General features: G+C 33.6%; 1 pseudogene; it reads left to right on the forward strand.

Moving 5' to 3' along the window:
* The first annotated feature begins 1,441 nt into the window (after positions 1 to 1,441).
* On the forward strand, positions 1,442 to 3,063 carry LOC141492162 (TLC domain-containing protein 3A pseudogene; annotated as a pseudogene).
* Positions 3,064 to 15,550: the final 12,487 nt, after the last annotated feature.

The raw sequence follows: 15,550 nt of genomic DNA on the forward strand, positions 1-15,550 counted from the left end.
TAGCTTTTGGTGTGAGGAATTAGGATTAAGGGAAAGAGATACATAAGAGATAATTTTTATAAAGTGTTCAGATTTGGTAGGGTTTTTTTTTTCTTCTGTGTATTGTTTTGTTTTCCTTTTCTTCCTCTGCTTGGGGATAATATAGTCCACAATCTGTCCAGTATGGTTGTCCTAGCTCTTCTGGACTGCCAAGAGGGGTTGCTTCCATAAAGGTTGTTCATTTTATAGTGTTGATAAGTGTAAATTGTTCTCTTGGCTCTACTCCCTTCGCTCAGCATCAAATCCTCTAAGGCATTACATGCTTCTCTAGAGTCTGACCATTTATCATTTATTATATAAAATAATATTCCATAGTATTCATGTATCATAACTTGTTTAGCCATTCCCCAATTGATGGGAATCCCCTCAATTTCCAATTCTTTGCCCTACAGAAAGGGCTACTATGAATATTTTGGAACATGTAGGACTTTTTCCATATTTTACAATTTCTTCTGGAAATATTCCTAGAATTGGAATTGCTGGGAGAAAGGGTATGAACAGTTTTATTATACTTTGGGCATAGTTTCATATTGCTCTCCAGAAAGGTTGGATGCATTCACAACTCCACCAGCAATGCATCAATGGCCCAGTACACCCACAACCTCTCCAACATTGATCATCTTCCCTTTTTGTCATCTGGGCTAATCTAATAGGTATGAGATGATACCTCATTGTTGTTTTAATTTTAATTTCTCTAATCAATAGTGATTTGAAGCATTTTTTTCATATGCTTATCATGTAGCTTTAATTTCTTCATTTGAAAACTGTTCATATTCTTTGACCATTTATCAACTGGGGAATGACTTGTGACCTTATTTGATACAATTCTATAACTCCTGGTTGTGAAGTTTGTTTCCCAAAGTTTTGCATTTCTTCTAATTTTGGAAGCATTGATTTTATTAATGCAATAACTCTGAAATTTAATATAGCCAAAATCACTCATTTTTCAGTTTATAATGCACTCTAATTCTTGTTTGGTCATAAATTTATTCCTTTTTCATAGATCAGATAGATAGAATTTTTTTGGTCTATTAATTTATCTGTGGTATTGCTCTTTATGTCTAAATCCCATTTTGACTTTACTTTGACCTCATTTTGGTATAGGGGTGTTTTGCTTTAATATAATACTTTCCCCCCACCCCACAAGATATTTCACATAAGCGACACTGAATAGCTGATATATCATAGAATGTTTTTATTAGATTTTCTCTCCTGGCTATTAGTAACCCAAAAGAAGATCATTGAACAAAATTTATCTATGAATAAATAAATTGTTTCCATTTAATAGCTGCTTAAAGAAAGGAAATCAGTCAAAATTCCTTGGAAAAAACTCTATGCCAATGCCTTAGATAAATAATATCATACTTGTTTTATTTTCCAAATCGTGGAAATTTTTGGAAAAATGTACTGTGGCATTTTTGAGCTCTGCACTAGGTGAATGAATAGAAAGCACATATAACTAAATAATGACATTTTACAGTGCTTGGAAAATTACTCATATAATTGTTCCAGGGACATAAACAGTATGACAATTACATGAGTTTAACATAGAGAATTTGATCACTAATTCAATCAGCAATTATATATTGAGTTCTTAACCTCAAGAACATTAAAGTAAGGGTCATATAAACTAGTTAATCTTTTTCTTTCTTTTTTTCTAAAGGACAGGTATAACTTGCAGAGGAGTACTAGGAAGAGAAGGGAAATACAGTGAATGGTATAGGTCAGAAGTCAGACTTTGGGGAAAAAAAAAAACCCAAACAATTTCATATGGAATAGGAAATTAGGCGATCTTGAAAATAATTATCCTGGAGCTCATTATAAAATCTAATCACCAACTCTTAATAATGAAGAACACTCAATAATCTCATCACTAAAATATTATTTTTAAATAGTTGTCATTAGTACTTACTGAGCACCTATCTTCATTTGAGAGGGGTATTAGTATTGGAAAGAAGGAAAAACTAAGCCATACAAGACAATCTCCATCCTCAAGAAAATCTGTAGTTTTCTTGAGGAAATAAAGAATGTAAGAAGCAATATCAAGGCTCAGGAGCGGAGCAGAGCGGCCGGGGCCCCACCGGCCAGTGCTGCTGCCGCTGGCCCGCGCCGCGCTCTTCTTCCCCGGCTCCTTTGCGCTCTGCGCCTGGGGGCTGCGCCGGGCGCTGCCCCGATGGCCCTTGAAGGACTGCTTGACCTTCAGCAGCAGGCTCACCTCCTCCATCCAGGCGGTGCCGCCCCGGCCCCGGCCTCCTCGGCCTGTGGACCTGCGACAATGTCATTACCCGCAGGCACTCACTTGCTCAAGAATATCTATGGGTTTTGATTCCATATATGACCGGCGACCTAGGTGCTATTGTACATTTGCTACTGGTACCAAAACAGAGGGGAGGATAAAAAACACACTTTCACCATTTTTAAGAACTTCCTCAAGCACGATCGCCTCATGCTCACACACCATATTTTCATGCTGACCATTCTTGTACCCATCATTGCTCAGGTACTAAGGGGAGAACGTGGTGACTTCTTTGTAGGCTGTATCTTTGAGGCAGAATTCAGCACCTCATTTGTATCACTGGGCAGCATTCTGATTCTGCTGAAGAAGCAGCACACGTTTTTGTACAAAGTGAATGGAATCCTGACCCTGGGGACCTTCTTGTGCTTCCGCATCCTCATTTTCCCCTTCATGGACTGGTCCTCTAGCCAAAAGAAGGGGCTGAGGTTACTGAAGACACCTTTCCACATACCCATCTATTGCAATGTCATCAATAGCCTCCTCATCATGCCCCAGCTCTACTGGTTTGCTCTGCCCTGCAAGAAGGCAATCCAGATGTTTGACACTTCCCAGATCAAAAAGGCCAGTCAATGGAGTCTATGACCCACATCCCTCAAAGGAGGTTGTATCTTCCTACACTACCCATCTCCTCTACATTCCATGGAACTATTTGGGCTCTGGATGGTCTGTTTTGTGGGAGGCAATAGGGAGGTGGATGGTTTGGGGTTTTAAAAGGAACAGACATTTCCTTCCTACTCTGCCATTTTACAGAAAACACATTCTCATGGGTAACAATGACAGTATGATGTGTTGTATGTGTAACTAAGCAATCTGGCATGGTGGCCACCAATCACCAGATAGTTGCTAGCACTGAGGACATTGCTGGGGTCTAATCTCAAAGAACTGTTCAAGAGAAGCCACAGAAGTTCTGGGGAGAAAAGACAAGTAGGTCTGGTGATGTAATGGCCTCTGCCAGGTTATGTGCAGGCTAACTTAACAGTTTAACTATTACATATCCTTCTGCTCACCTCCCTTGACCAAGGAACAGCATTTTGCTGATTCCCTGTGTACATTCTGGGAATGAAGGGTCATAAGAACTGAGGCTGCAATTTTTTTCCCCTTTCCTTGGCTGCCATTCAAAGCCTCAAATGCCCCCATTTCCCTTTACTCTTTACCCTGATGCCAATGTTTTAACATTAATGTCCCACCATCCCCTGGGCTGGGATGAAGGACAATATGACCAAGGAGCCAGCAGTTTTTAACAGGACTGCCAACTTTGCGAGTTAGGGAAATCAGGATCCTTAACTGGTAAATCACTCTCTCCTCTGCCTCCTCCCTTGCATCAGACTGTTCTCTGTCCCTATACAGAGAATTGTTTGAAATCTAGTAAAACGTAAGGACTGTAACTGCTCCCCGGTCTATGGCTTACATTCTTCTCTAGCTGAGACTCCAGTGACCTTAGGGAAAAAAAAAATTCCCTCCATAGACTGTTTTTTCCAGTTGTCCTTGCAATCAAAAACCATGCTAATTATCCTCTTAGAAAAGAGTCTAAGAGAAATACCCAGGCCAAAATGATCACTGGGTCCCCTTATCTCCATAGGGTCAAACCACACCAGCCACTTTTCAATAGGAAACCTGAGTGCCAACTCTATACATTCCTCATAAAAATAGGATGTTTTAGGAATTATGCTGTGGCAAAGTATTTTTTTAAGCTAGAATTAAAAAAAAATAAGGCTATCTTTCCACCAATTGCAATTCCATTGCCTTTTAAAAATGTAGTTATTTAACAGTAATGACTTGTTTCAGACTCTTGCTGTCTATCTCAGTCTAATGGGTGCTGTATTTCTGATCCTATAAAGTGCTAACCAAATCATAAAAAAAGAAGCAATATCAAGTATAAAATAAGAATAATTAAAAAGGACTACAAGGATATAAAGGAGGAATAGAATTGAGGGGGTTAATCAAGAAATACTATATAAGATTTGTGTTTTGAGATGAATTTTGAAAGAAATTATGGTTTTTGGAACATGGTTTTTGGAAATTTCAAGAGATGAATTATCACATTTTCAAAGATAGTGAATAAGTGTGCTATGATTAGGAACAGATAAACTAGGTGGAGTAGAGCATGCAAGTATGCTACAAGGTAATGGTAGTTAGATTAATCTATTTCAAGGGTGAGATAAATAATTATACATTATAGATTTAAAGCTGGAAGGGACACAGTAACCATTAAAAAGAACCCCTCATTTTACAAACCAGGAAACTAAGGCATAGAGATAGTAAGGAACTCGTTCAGGGTAGCATCAAAAGTTAAACAATTTGGTAGACAGTTTTGAAAATAATTTGAAGATCATATAAAAACTTGTTAGGAGAGAATTAGACTGACACAAAAGGATAAAAAACATAAAATCTTCAAGTTAAGACAACTTAGATTCAAAAGGTGAAACATATTGACTACATAGCCATGAGCAAGTCATTTAATCTTTCAGAGCAACCAAAGAGTTACGGTTGTCTTGCTGACTAGCATTGGTGGGAGGTATTTCCACCCCAAGCATTCCCTACATCATTGAATTCACAGGCTTTAAAAAAATAAAACAAAAATATGACAACAGAAGATCAATGTGGTTTTTTGAAGAAAGTAGTCTTATTTATATTAAAGTGTTGTGAATTCAACTATCACAGACAGCTCAAGACCCTAAGAAAAATAAGAAAGACCAATGTATAAGAAACTTAACTTTTAACACAAACTTTGCTTTGAAACATATATCTAACAAACATTTGTAAATAATGACAAAATGTGAATGTGAAAGTTGCTCTTTTGCTCTACTCAATTTATAAATATAAACAAGACATTCTTTTCAAACTACATCTGGATCCACATATTGGATAACGAACAAGTCAAAACCTTCTCTCAATTGATACCTATACTCTTTCATAGATTGCAAGATTCTTTGAGATGCTTCTTAGTCATTGGTAAGCTATATATAGACAGTAGAGACAATTAGCTTAAGGATGGGGAAAGGAACTTGGTCCAAGTCATATGGTTCATTTTTAGCTGCTATTTAGATGTCATCAAAGCTATTGATAAAATTAAAAGCATAAGGTTCTCATTTCAATCAGTTCAGTCCCAAGTTAAAGAAACAAAAAACTTAGGGTTCTAGAAAGTTATTTAAACTTTTGATTTTCTAAATTCTTTGTAGATCAAGTTATTAACAGATGATTTTCATTGTACTTCCCATCCCTTTCCACCCAAACAGCATACAATGCACAGAAGTGAATCACAATTCTTATTGTGATATATTTTAAAGGAGACAAACATCAGGAAATAGAAAGAAAAAAGAAAAAAAATTCATTTATAAATTGCTTACATATGACAAATTATGGAAGGGAGTTAAATATTATCCTTTTATTGTTCTTAATTAGTAAACATTAATACCTATTTCAGGAAAAGTTAATCACATCCCTCAGAATTCTTTGTTCTAAAGGTAAGGTGTTATGATAGAAAATAAGCTTAAAGGCTCAATTTCAAGTCTTTGATACACCTACTGTGACTTTTTCACACTACCACTTTAATTTTGATAACTATATAATCAGTCAAGAATAGGGTATATGAAAGATTCAAGTAACAAGGCTCTTGGATTGTATACGTGTATGAACTTAGGGGTATCTATTAACTGGGGAATGGTTGAGCAAATCATGTTATATAAATCTAATTGTATAGTAATTGCAATGAGAAATAGTTTTTAAAAAAGACAATGCCAGAGGATTTTGGGAACTATATATTGATGCATAGTGAAATGAAAAGAACCAAGAGAACAATTTATGCAAGTAAAATTATTTATGCAAAGAAAAATAACTTTAAAAGACAAGAATTCTGATCTATTTTGAAGTATGTAATATATCATCTTAAAAAGAAATGACAAATCCATTGTAGAGAAAAACACATACTTTTTTTTAAGACAGACATCAAGTGATTTTGTTTTCCTTTACTATGCTTCTCTGTAACATATTCTTTTTAATTTTTTTTTTGTTGTCCTTTGTTTTTATCTTGGAAGGTGGGGGAATTCTATGGTTAAGGGAAGCCAGGTGACCTAATGGCTTTTGATTTAGGAAGAGCTGAGTTTATATACTGATTCTGGTCATGGTCAATTCATTCAATTTCTCTCAGAGTCATTTTCCTCTTTTCATAAGATGGGAACAGTATCTACTTCACAAAATTGTAAAAATTAGATGATATAACATATGCAAATAATTTTACAAGCCTTCTATAAATATTATTATTAATGATAGTACTATTAATAAAAATAGGACAGTTTAATTATTTTTATATACATAGAAAAGAATTAAATTTCATAAGAAAATACAAGAGAAATGCAATTTTGCAAGTAATTTCCTGAAATAATTACATAATTAGAAAAACCAAGTATTATGAAATAGAGGTTCACCATTTCATATGCAATCTTTTTTTTTTTTGGTATTTTGAGACTATGGAGTTGTTCTTTTTTAATTTTAAGTTCAGAAAAATCCAATAATAAAACGCCAAAAAATAAGGAATCACTCTTTCCCAACTTTAAATAACTGAGGGACTATGTGTATGGAACATTTTAAATTGTCATATTTGCTTGATGTGTTATTTGATTATTTTGATTGTAATCTCTTTTTTAATTACCTAATCCTCTCTAGGTTTTTGGGACATTTCTCTCTTGGTTCATCTCCTGTTTCTGTATTTGCTTCTTATCAGATTCCTTTGTCATTATTTATTTTTCATTTATGATATGTCTATTAACCATGAGAATTCCTTGAGCATCTATCCTTCTTCTTCTCTTTTTAGTTTATATTATTTTACATGGTAATTTCATCAGACCCCCATGAATTAAATTATCATTTCTATAAATTGATTTCCAGATTTTCATATCCAGTCTTAGTTTCTCCTCTGAATCTATAGGCACCCACTGCCATTTTGACATCTCAAACTTGATGTTCCATGGGCATTTCAAATTCTACATGCCTGAAAGCATTTCTTAGCTTTGACGTCTTCTCTTCTATACTTCTTTGTCTCTCCACAAAGCTTAGAATGTACCTCCTTATATCAACTTCTTATTTTCTTTTTTTGTTGATATTTGATTTCTCTAAGTATGTGTTATAAAAGTTTTTAACATTCATTAATATGCCTGTGTATATTTTTAAATTACAAAATTTCCTTCCACCCTCCTTTCTCACTTCCCTTCCCTCAGCAGTGAACAATCAAGTTAATATTGTTGGCATGAAGAATTAGGATTACGGGAAAGAAAAACATAGAAGTTTTTTTTTTAAATAAATGAATGTAGTGTCCATCAGATTCTGAAGGATTTTGCTTTGTTTTGTTTTTCTTCCTGTGGATAGGGATAACATTGTCCATAGCCAGTCTAATACGGCTGTCCTAGCTTTCTGAATTGCTGAGAGCAGCTGCATCCATCAAGGTTGATCATCTCACAATATTGTTATTAATGTGTATATTTTTCTTTTGGCTCTGCTCCCATTGCCAAGCATCAGATCCTGCAATTCATTTCATGTTTATCTAGAGTCCAACCATTTAGGGTTTCTCATAGAACAATAATATTCCATAGTATTCATATACCATAACTTGCTTAGCCATTCCCCAATTGATGGGTATCCCCTCAATTATCAATTCTTTGCCACTATAAAAACAGCTGTTATGGATATTTTGGAACATATGGGATTTTTCCTATTTTTTAAAGATTTCTTCTGAATTGATGGATCGCAGGATATATACATTTTTATTTCTGTTTGGGCATAGTTCCATATTACTCTCCAGAATGGTTGGATCATTTCACAATTCCCCCAGCAATGCATTAAGGTCCCATTCCTCCTACAACATCTCCAACATTGATCAATTCCCCTTTTTGCCATCTTAACCAGTCTGATAGGTGTGAGGTGATACCTCATTGTTGTTTTTTTCATGTGATTTATATAACTTTAATTTCTTCATTTGAAAATTGTCTATTCCTATTCTTTGACCATTTTACCATTAGGGAATGATTTGCAACCTTTCAAATTTCATGCAGTTCTCTATATATTTTAAAATGAGAATTTTATCAGAATTCTTAATTGTGAAGATTGTTTCTTAACTTTCAGCTTTGGCAGCATTGGTTTTATTAGTGCAAAACCTTTTTAATTTAATATAATCAAAATCATTTATTTTGTAATTTATAATGTACTCTTTTTTGTTCATAAATTTGTCTTCTTTCTATAGATCTGATAGACAAACTGTTTCTTGATCTATTAATTTATCTATACTATCACCCTTTTTGTCTAAATCCTGCATTCATTATGAACTTATTCTTGTATAGGGTGTGAGATGTGTGTCTATGTCTAGTTTTTGCCATACTACTTTCCAGTTTTTCAATTTTTTTGTCAAATAGTGAGTTCTTATCTCAAAAGTTAATGTCTTTGGGTTTGTTACTATGGTCATTGACTACTGTTTTCTTTTGAACATATCCTAATTCATTGATCCGTTATTCTACTTTTTAGCCATAACCCAGCAGTTTTGATGACTGTTTCTAAACTATATAGTTCTAGATGCTTTTTATTTTCAAAACATTTCAAATTTTAACCCAACAAGGGGGCTTTTTAGGTGCCCACAGGAACTGCTATCTTCTCTCAAATTGGTTTCTATATGTTCCATGTGCATCTTAGATTTACCTAGTTATTTAAAAAATTGTCTTTAGCATTAGAATGTAAGTCTTTTAAGAACAGTGACCATTTCTGCTTTAATTATGCCCAGACTAGCCAAATTTCTTAACACATGGTCAATAGTTAACACATTTTTTCTACTTAATTGAATTGTTTGATTGAACTTTTTTTTTCTAAAATAAAACAACAAAAAACCCTTTTATTATGAGATAGTTTTCTGATAAGTGATGGGGAGACAGACATTCTCAAATGATACTGAAAAAATGTTAATGAAAATAAACAAAATATTGATTATTTTAAATTATCTTTAAAACTTTAAATTGGGAAAGATACTATTTTTCTTTAAAAAGTACTGAAGATTATGCTATTTGGCATATTGATTCATATTAAGATTTTATTTCCTAGACAGAGATAATACTTTAAAAAATGAGATAACTATTGATATCACTGATAGCTTAGTAAATTAAGAATATTTTTCATAGTTCTTTTTTCCAACAAGCTTTGATATATTATCTATATGGACAATACATGACTCATATCTTTTTGAATTTAACATAATTGAAATAGTATTTTATTATTCAACAGTTACTTTCACAAAATATCAGTAATTCCCTAGGCTTAAAGTTTTAGAGCATGGCTTTAGCTACAGAAATGTGTAGCATGTTAGAGACATCATTTAATTGATCCTTAGAAAAGCCTAGTAAGGTATCCATTAGATGTCAGAATTAATTAGAAAACATTTGTAAAGTGTTTTAAACACTTTAGATCAAAAGCAGTATTTAAATACCAAGTGTTCCATGAGACTGAGAAGTCAATAATATATATCTCAATACAGTAACTCATAATTTCATATGTTCTCAAAGAAATATACATTTCTTTTGCACCAAGTTGCAACTGAACAAAAATAGGAAGTTATAATTGCAAATTGCCCTTCTCGGTACATTTGAAAAGGATAAAGGTAAGCACCTACATAATTGATTTCCTTTTTATTGTTTTTCATGTAATGCATTCATTTTTAAAAGTCTTTTCAAGTGGTCTATAAAGCAATTACTTTGGTTATGTGTACTTGACTGAACTGAACAAGACAGAATTTCCGTTCATTCAATTCACTGCAGCTCATCTATTGAGCCATATTGTGCAGGGTCAAGGAATGCAAGTGTAGTTACTTGTACTAATAAGCTAACATTATTCAAATAGAAACACAAAACAATATTGGTCAAATCCAGGAGACTGTTATACTCTAAAAACATTTCTAAAGTATTACACTGAAAATAATTCGCTTCATCCCATGCTGCTGTTGCTTTTTCTGTTTGTCCTTCAATCTCAAAATGACTGTGACATCAGGGACATGATTCCATATGAAGCACATGAATTAGATCTGAATGGGTGGGGGGGAGATGTGCTGTGCTAAGTCATCTGGTTCACTTTCTCCTCTGGAGCCATCTGAGTCCAGTGGCAAGATATGGATCATAATGACTGGAGATGATCCTGGATGTGAAACAATCAGTATTAAGTGACTTGCCCAAGGTCACACAGCTAGTAAGGCTGAATTTGAATTCAAGTACTCCTAAATCTAGAGCTCATGTCTATCCACCCTGGCTGTCCCAAACAGCATACAAGGTATGGACATAGCTAGTCAACGTGAAACAAAAATGTTTTGATTACTATAGAAGTAAAATAGTTGTGATTTTTCCCCATACACATATATAAATATGTTTACATTTATATGCATTTATTTGTGTGAATAAGCACACATACAGAGACCTACATGTATTTTGTACATGCATGCATGTATGTATGCTTAAATGTATTTCTCATCATATAACCACTCTTTGTTGGGTTATGAATATAGTTTATTATAAACTAATATGACACAGCATTATATGCTCTAATTCAATGAAAGAACTTCAGTTTAGGAGGGAATCTAATTTCAAAACATGCACCATGAATTTTAAGTTTTTTTCTGATCTGAAATTTTTTTTGTGAATGCTTAAGATGTGCTTATTGATATTTATTTCTTCATCTCCTCATGAGATTTTGAGATGTAAAAGGTCAGAGGAAAAAACTAATGCACCTTTATTCTTGTTAAATCACAATCAGAAATTTTTGTCAGCATTATTTTTTCAACAGTTTTCAAATTCCAATGATGAGTCATTAGAAATCAATATAACTTTGTAAAGTAGGAAGGTAGCAAGCTCTTCATGTGGTAGAGGGAACTGAATTACTGTGTTTATGTAATGTGCACACTTACATTTAGATCATGCCCATATGTCAGAACCATTCCATAATAACTTAGCATCATTATTACACTAGAAGTGCTCTCTGATTCTGAGTTCCCTAGTTATAATAGGTGTGCCTCCCAGAACTCTCATTTTAAGGAAATCACCAAGGTTGGGCATTCCTCCCTAGTCTCAACATCTAAACCTCTGGACTGCTTTAACTAGCTTTCCATTCAGGTTTTCAGGTTTTTATATTTTAACTTTACCTATTTATTAGAATGAGGAACTAGGTGGTACAGTGGGTAGCGCACCAGACCAGGAATCAGGAGAACCTGAGCTCAGACATTTGACACTTACTAACCATGTGACCTTGGGCAAGTCATTTAACCCTGATTGCCATCTCTAGTCATTCTAGGACTCAGATAACTCTGAAGGAAAAAGAAAGCTGGTGACTTTGCACAGCATCTCCTCACTTTAATCGAGCTCACTTGTTTGTCTTGGCTCCATTTCCCTGATGTCATTCTTCTTGGAGAAATAATGACAAACATCACCATCATTAGAATGTCAATTCCTTGATGGATGCAACACCAGTGGTGGGACAGTAAGGATCTCAGAAAAAAATCACAAGTGACCCCTTTACTATCACTGGGTAGGGGACAAACAGCTATTTGACAACACCATCACCTATATATACTTTCAAATTGAAGTTACAGGGCAAAGAGGAGTACTTGCTTTCCAAAGGAGCAGGGGAAGACTCAAGGTATCAGGTATCTTTAGGAGCAGTATCATTTATGATCATAGGCAAACAGGTATATAAAAATGAAAATTTTAAGTCTTGACACTCAAACTGCAAAGAACTATTATATAAAGATAGAAAAATACATAACAAAATTCATCTAGAAGAACAACAGTTTAAGAATATTGAGGGAATCATTGAAAAAATGTGCAGGAAAGTAATCTAGTAGTACTAGTTTTCAAACAATATTAGAAAGGAATAATCGAAACAATTTGGTATTAACTAAGAAATAGAATGATGTATCGGTGGGAAACATAGCTAGTATTTCATAAATCCAAAGAATTAGATCTTGGGGACAGGAATTCATTATTTGATAAAAACAAACAATCAAAAATTAAAAAACCTAGAAAGTAGTTTGGAAGAAAATAGGATAGACTAACATCTCACACATATTGCCAAATAAAGTCAAAATGGGTAATTGATTTTAGCCATAAAAACTGTCATCATTAGCAAATTAGGGGAACATGGCAAAATGTATCTGTTGGATTTCTGGATAAGGAAAATGTTTATGACCAAATAGAAAGGAACATGCGAAGTAATATAGATAATTTTTATTACCTGAAATAAAAAAATACAGAAGCAAAACCAATTAGGCAAAAATTAAATAATAATAAAAATAGTTTTCCTTCATTTTTGAAGAAGTCTATGACATCCTGGAGGCGATAACATGACAAGCACATGAATTGGATTTGAAGGTGGGGGTGCTGTGCTAAGTCACCAGTCTCACTTTCTCCTCCAGAGCTATCTGGGTCCATGGACCAGATAAAAATCAAGGTGACTGAAAATGGCCTTGGATGCAAGGCAATCAGAGTTAATTGACTTGCCCAAAGTCACATAAATAAGAATTAAATGTCTGAGGTCACATTTGAACTCCCTTCCTTCTGATTCCAAGGCCAGTGCTCTAACCACAGTGCCACCTAGCTTCACCTATAGTGATCCATTATAATAGGGAAAATTTTATAGCAATTGTTTTTTTTAGGAAAAGGTCTCATTTATCAATCGTAAAGAAAATAAGCAGTTTTAAAATTTTGCTTTGGGAGAGTTTATTTATTAACAATGTACTAATTACAGATTAAGAAAATTTTAATTCATTTTAAACATTTTGAATTTCAAATTCCCTTCTTCCCTCAATAAATTTAGAAGGTAAGTAATATGATATGAATTTTTATGTGAAATTATGCAGGATAATTTACATATTAACCATGCTGCAAAAATAAATGTAAAAAGCTAAATTATTTTGAATTTATCAAACATGAATCCAAGGAACCAAATGATACATTGTAGAGTATTGTCACACAACATGTTTTGTTTCTGTTTTTGTTTTACTAGAAGATAATTTATAACTGACGGGAAAAAGACACCTGGAAAGTCAAATGTCTACAATATCTTTCCCCTTAGCTTCTGAATAATTGTGATTTTATTATAATAATTACAAGTTCTAGAAATTTAAATATGAGCAAAACTCAAATTGTATAAATATTTCAGGAAGAAGAGCAAACTAAAGAATTTAAGATTTTCTAACTATATGGAAAAGGAAAAAATTCTAATTTTCATCATAAATAAAGGTATAGGATTGGGGAAAATAATTTAAGCTTAGCAAAGTACATTTTTCTTCAATATTTTATGGCATGATCCAAAATTGTAGTGAATATGACAGTATTTCAGGATTTTTTAAAAAAAATCTATGACATACTGACACTAGATTAGCTAATGTCAATTTTATAGTTGCGATATCCAGGATGGAAAATATGACTATTTTGTTCATAAAATCTTTGAAATAAATGGGTATAGGAATTAAAATAGCAATATGTAACAGCACAATTGTTTTCTGTTAAGAAATTTAAACACATTAAATACATAATAAATCTGAAAAAGTAAGGATGAGAAGTGGTTTAAAAATCAAGTAGAGGAGGTTTTATTTAATAGATATGAGAAGGAGTTGTTGAAGCCATTATTATGATTCTTAGAATGTCATTAAAGCAATAACAATAAAACAGCAACAAAAATAATAACAAAAGCAGACTGTTATTTCTTGATTCAACAGTCCACTGGAGCACTATTAGAATATCTATTATACAGCTAAGTGATGCAGTGAATAGAGCACTAGCCCTGGAATCAGGAGGACTGGACTAAGTTCAAAATCGGCTAAGACACTTTATTCTTACTAGCTGTGTGACCGGGCAAGTCACTTAACCCTGAATGTCTCATATTCAGAGCCATTTCCAGTCATCCTGATTCATATCTGACCACTGGACCTAGATAGCTCTGGAGAAGAAAGTGAGGCTGGTGACTTAGCACAGCACCCCCTTACTCAAATCCAATTCATTTGCATGTCATGGCATCTTCTTCCTGATGTTAAAGACTTCTCTGAGAATGAAGGACAAGCAACAACAATATATTTCCCAAACACTGTCAGTTTTCTACCAGACTATAGGTCATTTTTGGCTTTTCTTTGGACTTCAATACTTGGATCATAATTGTTTTAATAATAGCACAATTCAGTCTGTGTTGTTCACTCAAAATCTTGAACTCTCATTTTATTAATCTTCTCAACTCTCTTGGCTTGGGTTTTTCTCTTTGCTTGAGTTGCACATGGAGATGGTTGTAACTTTGATTTTGTCAGCATCCACTAGTATTGTGCTTCCATTATCAAGAACTCTAGAAATATATTTCAGACCATAAATTCTTATCATTCTATCTCCTTTTATGTCTGACTTCTACTTAGACTATTCCTACCACTGGTTCTTCCATATTCATTTCTATTTACAGACATTTTTCCTTTTTTTTAATTTTATTTTTCTAATTACAAGCTATGAAAATTTTCCAGCATTCATTCCCTTGCATATTTATAAGTAACACATTTTTCTACCACCCTCCCTTCTCACACCCCTCCCCTCAGTGGCAAACAGTTTGGTAAAAGTTGTCCATCCATAGTATTATTTTGTCTATGAGGAAATAGATCTAAAGGAAAGGAAAGAAAATTGTGGACTACAAAGAAAAATATAAGAGTTGTTGGAAGAAAGTGAACATAGCAACCATTTAGATCTGTGGGTTTAGACTTTTTTTTTTTCTTAACACAATTGTTGTCCTCTACTAAAAAATACATCATTCTTTTATCCTTTGTTTTCTTGACCCATGACAAAAAGAAAAATCCCTGAACTATCTTTACTCTCTACTTTCTTGACTCCTCATTTGATGTCAGAAAATCCTGAAGGGAGTTATTTAAATTGACTCATTTATCCATTACAAATTTATATTTAATAATCCCAAATGATTCCTCAATTCTAAAAAGGTTTGCTTTTTTTTTTTTTTAACTCTACCCTAATTGACACATTTTTACATCCTGGCTACTGCTGCTCTAAGTCTCCTCTCAAATCTTCTACACCACTTCTCTTCACACCCTTCCAGAGGTGGACTTTCCTCATGTATAATTTAAATCATTCTTTGTGAACTATTATTTACTCCACTCATTCTTTCTTGCAGTTTCTAGTAGATTTAGCTCTTCTCATTATTTTCACTCTTCTATTT

Source organism: Macrotis lagotis, chromosome 6 (assembly GCF_037893015.1).
Source record: "Macrotis lagotis isolate mMagLag1 chromosome 6, bilby.v1.9.chrom.fasta, whole genome shotgun sequence".
NCBI classification, from domain to species: Eukaryota; Metazoa; Chordata; class Mammalia; order Peramelemorphia; family Peramelidae; genus Macrotis; species Macrotis lagotis.